The 7927-nt window shown below is 40.8% G+C and overlaps 1 pseudogene; it reads left to right on the forward strand.

Annotated features, from left to right (window-relative positions):
• Positions 1 to 5366: 5366 nt before the first annotated feature.
• Positions 5367 to 5485, forward strand: LOC118612758 (annotated as a pseudogene).
• The last annotated feature ends 2442 nt before the right edge of the window (positions 5486 to 7927 follow it).

The raw sequence follows: 7927 nt of genomic DNA on the forward strand, positions 1-7927 counted from the left end.
TCTACGCTCCTAATTTCCCAGTCTTATTAGTGTGGATTTGTGTAGTAGGTGTCCAGTGGCACAGTCCTGACAGGGGCTCAGCTGCAGGCCAAACTTAGCTTCAGCCTCTGCCCCTCCAGTGCCACCTGTTAAGATTCAGCAAGCAGTCCACAGATGCTGTGCTTATAGTTGCCTCAAAAAGCCACACTAGAAACTGAGGCCAGCTGTCTTCAGTGCGAGTCTAGGCGCTGCTCCTCAAAGAGCTCCTGACTTGCTAAGGCTATATCAGGGTGTGGCTTGGGTGAGGCTGTGGGTTGGGTAAGGTAGGGTTTGAAGGAATCCTCTGGGCAGAGAGACCTCTGTTGTCCAGTTTGATGATGTCACGGCTATAGCAGGGCTCCGGCACACTGGAAGGGGACAGGGCTCAACAGGGAACAATGGATACTACAGGCACTTCTATACAGAGTAAGTCTCGCCTCGGCCCTCATTCCAACAATGTCTTCCTGTAAGTCCCTGGTGCCATCTAAATGCAGCCGAATCGGCTCTAGTGCTCAGAGCGGCACAATAGATCCTTTTAAATGTCACAGATCAAACTCTTGACTCCCCCTTCTCAAACTCAAATAATAGCAACTCCATCTTTCCCCATGTAAACCTTGGCAACACCTTCAAACCTTCTGTTTGTCCCATCAATCCATCAGGGAATGTTTAGTCCTACCTCAACTGGCAACCCAGAACCTGCTCACTTGGCAAGAAATGTTTTCCTTGCTCTTGTGTCAAGAGGGATCATGGAGAGACTCAGAAAAGTTGGGGTTAGGATTTTGTGGTCCTCCTTTACAATGCCAGAGCCAGAAGTTAGGGACACCTTTCGGGTGAGGACATTTATCTGAGTGAGGTGAACACTCGGGGAGTGCTAAGAGAAGTCCTCTCCCTATTTAGTTTTCATTCTAATTCCACCAAGGTGGGCATCTTGAGTAAATTGCCTATAACCTGTTTCTCCTTCTGTACTGTCAACACTGAGCTGATTGAGAAGGGAAGGTTCAGTGGTGAGGCACCCAGTTGGACGAATGCACAAGGGGCCAACTTCATTGTGGGGAGCACAGTTCTGTTGCAAGGAATGCACTTCTGCTTCCACTCTTCTTCTGCTCCCTGTCTTGTGCTCCCCTTTTGCTCCCCACAGGACCACATGGGCTCCACACATATCAGAGTACAAAAGTGGCATTCAGCCACACGTGTGATACAATAAGCTGAATTATGTTTACATATTTTAAGCGTAGGTGCCCTACTATACTAATGTAACATTCTAAATCCAGGTCCTATTCCTAGCCAGAAGCATGGATCACAGCCAGACCTGAGAATAGCCAGGCCTGGGACCCCCATGTACAAATGAGCCACCTCCTAAAGTTGTCGAAAGACTCAAATGGGAAACACAAGTAACTCTGATTATGGCCCAACAGGGACAAGAAAAGGAAAGAATAAGCTTACCGTAGGGAGCTGAGCATATGGAAAGACCTGGGGTTTAGGCCAGGGAGACTCTAGAAGAGGTAAGGCATGGGATCTTCATGGTCTGGAGCCAGGACAGAGGAGAGAAAAAGAAAAAGATTCATTAGGATTCAGGCAAGAACTGGGAAAACTGGGTAGCTAAAATTAGTAAACAATGCTGGGTCAGAAGAAGAGCTTGTCTTATCAATGCTGAATCCCAGTAATCTCACAAGAAATATTAACTGGTGGAATGAATAAAGGGGGAAAACATCACTCACTGAACCCTTCAAAATTAAGAGCAGGAAAATTCTGCAATACTCCCCAAACAGTGGCAAGTATTATTAAGGTAAACAATATCCTGAAAGGTTGGAAAAACTGCATGCACATCCTATTTCTATATAAATGTATAATTATTGTAGGGAGATAAAATATTGATGAGCTAATACTGGTGAATATCACCCCCCCCCCTGGTAAATAGCTTTTAGTCTGTCATTCATACTGCCTAGAGAAGCTGGAAAGAATAAAGTTGAATTTCATTTATTTTTTTAAAAAATTATTTGCTTAATTATAAAAACATAAAGTTCACACATTTTTAAAATGAACACACCTGTGAACAACTCATAAAAAGGGCACATGCCTGTGGAAAGTTGACGTAAGCAGAACCAACTTGAAATGGAACCAGAACAGCCGTTCTGGAGGAACTGACCTGCATGTCTTTCTCTGTGAACCTTTGGAATGTTTGAACTGGACAAAACAACCTCTGGATGGGGCCAGAGCAACACTGTCTCCCAGACAACCGTTTGTAAAGCTAACAGGAAAGCAGACCTCCTGCCCATGATAACTGATGATTACAGACATACTTCAGAATTAGTAACCAGCCATGTGAAGCGGAAGAGGAACTTAGCTAGCCAGCACCAATGGAAATTCCTTTCTTCTATTCATGCAATTACTTCCCTTCCTTTTTTTTTGTCTTTTTTACAGCTTTATTAAAATATAATAGATAATTAGTTGCTCGTGTTTACAGTGTACAATTCAATGAATTTTTTAAATTATAGTTGGCATGAAATAATATATTAGTTTTAGTTGTATAGCATAATCATTAGAGATCTTTATAACTCACAAAGTTATCATCCCACTAAATCTGGTACCCCTCTTCCCTCTCACGTATTTATTATAATATTATTGACTATATTCCTTATTTTATACTTTATCTCTCCATGACTATTTTGTAACTATCCATTTGTACTTCTTAACCCCTTTGCCCTTTTTCACAAACCCCCCCAAAACCTCTCTCATCTAGTAGCCCTCAAAATATTCGCTATATCTACATGTCTTTTTCTGTTTTGTTGTTGTCATTGTTTATTTTGTTCTTTATATTCCACATGTATGTGAAATCATGTAGCATTTGTCTTTCTGATGTACTCCATTCAGCACAATACGCTCTAGGTCCATCATGCAATATATTTTTCCATCCTCTTCCTTTTAGTCTCTGTGCGCCATTTAATCTGAAGTGAGTCTCTTGTAGACAGCATATGTAAGGCTCTTGTTTTCTTTTCTATTCAGCCACTTTATCTTTTGGTTGGAGCACTTAATTCTTTTTTCATTTGATGGACTTGTTAATAGATATGTCGTTATTGCCATTCTTTATTCATGTTTTTGATACATATTTTTCTTTTTCTTAAAGAAATCTCTCCAACATTTCCTGTAATACTGGTTTAATGTTGATGAATTCCTTTAGTTTATTCTTTCTCTGTCCTTCAACTCTAAATGATAGCTTTGCTGGATAAAGAGATCTTGGTTGTAGATTACTTTGAATATTTTGTGCCAAGCCCTTCTGTCCTGCAGTTTCTTTTGAGAATTCAGCTGACAGTCTTATGGGTGCTCCCTTGTAGGTAACTAACTGCTTTTCTCTTGCTGTTTTTAAGAGACTCTCTTTGTATTTAACTTTTGGCATTTAAGTTAAATGTGTCATGATGTGGGCCTCTTTGGGTTTGTCTGGTTTGGGACTCTCTGAGGTTCCTGGAGTTGTATGTCTATTTCCTTTACAGGTTAGGGAAGTTTCCCATCATTTTTTCAAAAAGTTTTGCAATGTCTTGTTCTCTCTCTTCTTCTGGCACCCCTATAATGTGAATGTCGTTAGGTTTATGTTGTCCAATAGGCTTTTAAAATCATCTTCATTACTTTGGACTCTTTTTTCTTGTTGCTGTTCTGATTATGTGTCCTTCAATGCCTCATCCTATATAGCAGTGATTTGATCTTCCACTTCATCCGCTCTGTTGATTCCCTCTAATATACTCTTCATCTCAGATAGGGTATTCTTCATTTCTGACTGGTTCCCTCTTATAATTTCCATTCCACTTTTAGGTTCTTTTTATCTCTTTGTTAAAGTTCTCACTGAGTTTGTCTACTCTTTCCCTAAGTTCATTGAGCATCTTTATAACCAGTGTTTTAAACTCTGCATCTGGTAGATTACTTGACTCCATTTTTCCTGGAGCTCTGTTCTGTTTTCTCATATGGGACATACTTCTTTGTCTCCCTTTTTGACTGCCTTTTTGTGTCTGTTTCTATGTACTAAACAAAGCTCTTAACTCTCCTGGTCTTATTAGTGTGGCTTCGTGTAGTAGGTGTCCAATAGCACAGTCCTGAGGGGTCCACCGCAGGTTGAGTCTAGGCCCAGCCTATGCCCCTCTGGGGCCACCTGTTTGGATTCAGCTGTGCTTATAGTTTTTTCAAGAGACCACACCAGAAACTGAGACCAGGTGCCACCAGTGCAGGGCTTGGAGCTGCTCAGCTAGGGGCACAGGGCATGCTAAGGGCACCACTGGACGTGGCTTAGGTAGGGCCGCAAGTTGGGAGGAGAGGAGTTTCAGGGACTCCTCTGGGTGGAGTGACCTCTGTTATCCAATTTGATAACATCTCAGCTACGGCAGCACTGGGAGAAGGAGGGCTCAACAGAGGAACAATGGATACTGCCAGCACTTCTGCTTGGGAGAAAGCCTCACCTCTGGCTCTTGTTCCAACAACTCAGTATCCCTGTGTAAGTCCCTGGCACTCCCCAAGCAACCAACCCAGTGCTGGTGCTCATAATTAGTGGGCCCATCCCTGTGAAAGTCTGGAAAATAGTCAATATTGTTGTATAAAATATAGAAGGGGGAAGAGGAGTACTTGGTTTAGTGGGGCGACCACTTCATGAGTTATATAGATCTCTAATCACTATGCTGTACCACTGAAATAAATATATTATTGTGTGCCAACTATAATTGAAAAAAACACATTGAATTATACACTATAAATATGAGCAACTAATTATCTATTATATTCCAATAAAGCCAGAAAGAAAAAAAAAAAAGATGTCCGCACTTGCCAGCTAAAGCTGCTGTAGCTTTTGTTTCGCTCAGCCATGGGACCGGGCAACCTTTCATCTCTTTCCCTTCCTACTTCCTACCATTGCAGCATGATTTCTTATTTCTCTCCCTAGTTGTAGGGCTTCTGTTCATCCAGACCCCAGATGACTCTGCTTGCTGTTTACTCTGTGTTTCCATCACAACTCTGGTGTGGTTTCAAGAGGAGAAGTACAAAACCTCTACCATCTATGCCATCTTGTCCCATACCCTCCTTTCCTTTTTCTCATAAAAACTTTTTACCTTCATCCTGAAATTGGGACACCATTTGGATTTCTGCCAGAAACTATGTTCCGAGATTGCAATTCCGTGATCTTAGATAAACACTTGTTGCCTCTCACTTTGGCTTTTTATTTTTAAGTTAACATGCCCATGCAATTGCTACCCAGGTTTTTAGAAAAGAAAATTATCTGTAACCCAGAAGCCCCTTTCATGGTCCTCCAGGTCACTACAACCCCTAACCCTCCAAGAGAAACCCTATTATGACTTATTAAAACATCTGACAGAGTCTACAATCATGCTACCCTGAACGAGCCCGACACCTTCTGATCTCGGAAGCTAAGCAGGATTGGGCTTGGGTAGTATTTGGATGGGAAACCACCTAGGAAAACCAGGTGCTGTAGGTGTATAAAAAATTTAAAAATAAAGGATTGTAAGTTGACAAGTTCCTTGAAATCTGGGAGGTCAACCAAGGGTTGCCTCACCGAAAAAATAAAAATAAAAATAAAATAAAATAATAAAATAAAATATCTGACAGAGTTCAGAACACAGTTCTCCTAAATAAAACAAGGCACCTTGGTATATTGGATATTTCAAGCTGAAAGAATTCGAGAAGTGGCAGGTTCAGGAAGGACTCTCTGACCTTCCTCTGAAGCAGGACATAAGACCCTCATGTAATAGGCGTGATTCCTCTATACCCAGAGGAAAAGAGCGTCCTCACCTCCGAAGATGGAGGGACGCAGAACGGAATGAAATGAACAGGATTGCTAGATTTCCCTTAATTTACTACCCTTAGCTTATATCATTTTGTGCTATCACACTTTCCCATGACTTTCCACTCTTCTTCAAACCTAGCATAAAAATGATTAGGTTTAACCACTCACTTCTTTGTGTCTTCATTTCCTCAGGAAGGCTCCAGAGTCATGCAAAACTTAAATTTGTATGCTTTTCTCTTGTTAATCTGTGTTTTATTATAGAACCCCAGCCAAGAACCCAGAAGGGTAGAGGGAAAGATTCCCCCTCACACACATACACAAACACATCGTAGTTTTATCTGTTTTTTTGTACTTTAATATAAATGGAATTTAACTCCTCTTCTTGTAAAAGTAGAATGGTGACTGATGCAACAGAACAGACCAATAATGTATGCAGTGTCACCTAGTGTATGTCAACGATTGCAATGGGGTGGAAAAATAGGTCTTCACAAAGCCTGAGTCCATTGCATATTCACAGGGAAAAAATTAAAATTTATCCCAAGCTCATACTATATACAGAAATAATTCCAGAATAATTGCAGAACTGAATGAGAAATGTAAAAATTATAGACAAAAATATGACTTTATGGCTTTGGAGTAGGCAGAGATTTCCTCAACAGGAGGCAAAAGCAAGCTTTGATAAACTGGAGTATATTAAAATTAAGAACTACTCACTAAAAGACATTATTGAGATGGCCAGGTGGAGGGCGGTTGGGGGGCTGGAAGAAAGGGGTGAAGGATTAAAGACATAAATCATTAGTTTTTAGATGGTCACAGGGATGGGGAGCATGGCATAGGAAATGCAGGTAGCATTAATGTAATGGCTAGGTGGAGAGCCAGAGGAGAGAAAGAGCAATTAGGGAGATCTTTGTATAAACTGTATAAATGTCTAACCAATGTACTGTATACATGAAACTAATAATAGAATAAAAAATTTTTAAAAGACATTATTAATAGTGAAAAAAGAACCCTTGAAGTAGAAGGCAAAAAAAGACTGAAAATGCCAAGTGTTAGTGAGGATATGGAGGAAGTGGAACTTACAGGTTGCTCCTGGGAGAGTAATTTGTTACAGTCACATTGAAAAACTGGCAGAATCTACTATAGCTGCACATATGAATATCCTTTAACTCAGAAATTTCACTCCTCAACAAAAGATAGGTGCAAATATCTTCACAGCAGCACTATTATTAATAGCCAAATATGGAAACTATTCAAGTGCCCATTACCAAAAGAATGAATAAATGAATTGTAGCATAGTCAAACACTGAGAATGAGCAAACTGCCACTACCCAGGGTCAGGAAAATGTTGATCACAAGGAAAACAGGGAAGGTTTCCTGGGTGCTGATGGAGTTCTACTTCTTGATCTGGATGGATGCTAATAATATAGGTGTGATGACATGCGATAACATTGGTCTGTGAAAGCTCAAGTTATACGTGTCCTCTTCTGAGTGTGTATTATATAGTTCAATAAAAAAATTGACTTTTCTCCGTACCCCCTAAGCCCTACAGTTTCCTCCTCTCAGAAAATGGCGATTATTATCAGTTCAAATTTAAAAAGGAGTCATTCTTGCCTTCTTTTTCTCTCATACCCCATACTTCAGCAAATAGTGATGGTCTACTTTAAACATATATCCAGAATCAGCTCACCATCTACACTGTTACCTCCCTAGCTCAAGCCTCCTTCAATCTTACACTAGATTGTTTAATACTTTCTCTCTGGTCTCCTTCCTCCTGCCCTTATCTACACTGAACTGAACTACCAGAGTGATCCTTTTGAAGCCTAAATTGAATCACATCAGTCCTCTGCTTGAATCCCTCCAGTGGTGTTTCACTGATGCTGGAGATTTTCCATTTGCTATTCTAGCCCATATTCTACCCTTCCCTATTGCGCAAGAACACTGATTTTTTTTCATCTACTTCAAGAGATTTCTTTGCCTCTGGCTTCCTGTCGAGTTGGGCCAATGGGGGAGAACTAGCAAGAGATCAGAATAAAGAAGAATGAGTATTTGGGTATTTATTCCCTTGTCTCCCTCCCTGCAGGTCAATAAGGGATAGCCGCATGTCTCAGACCATGGTCTCTCCTCCTGTAATGC

This window comes from Rousettus aegyptiacus, unplaced genomic scaffold (assembly GCF_014176215.1).
Source record: "Rousettus aegyptiacus isolate mRouAeg1 unplaced genomic scaffold, mRouAeg1.p scaffold_m13_p_16, whole genome shotgun sequence".
NCBI classification, from domain to species: domain Eukaryota; kingdom Metazoa; phylum Chordata; class Mammalia; order Chiroptera; family Pteropodidae; genus Rousettus; species Rousettus aegyptiacus.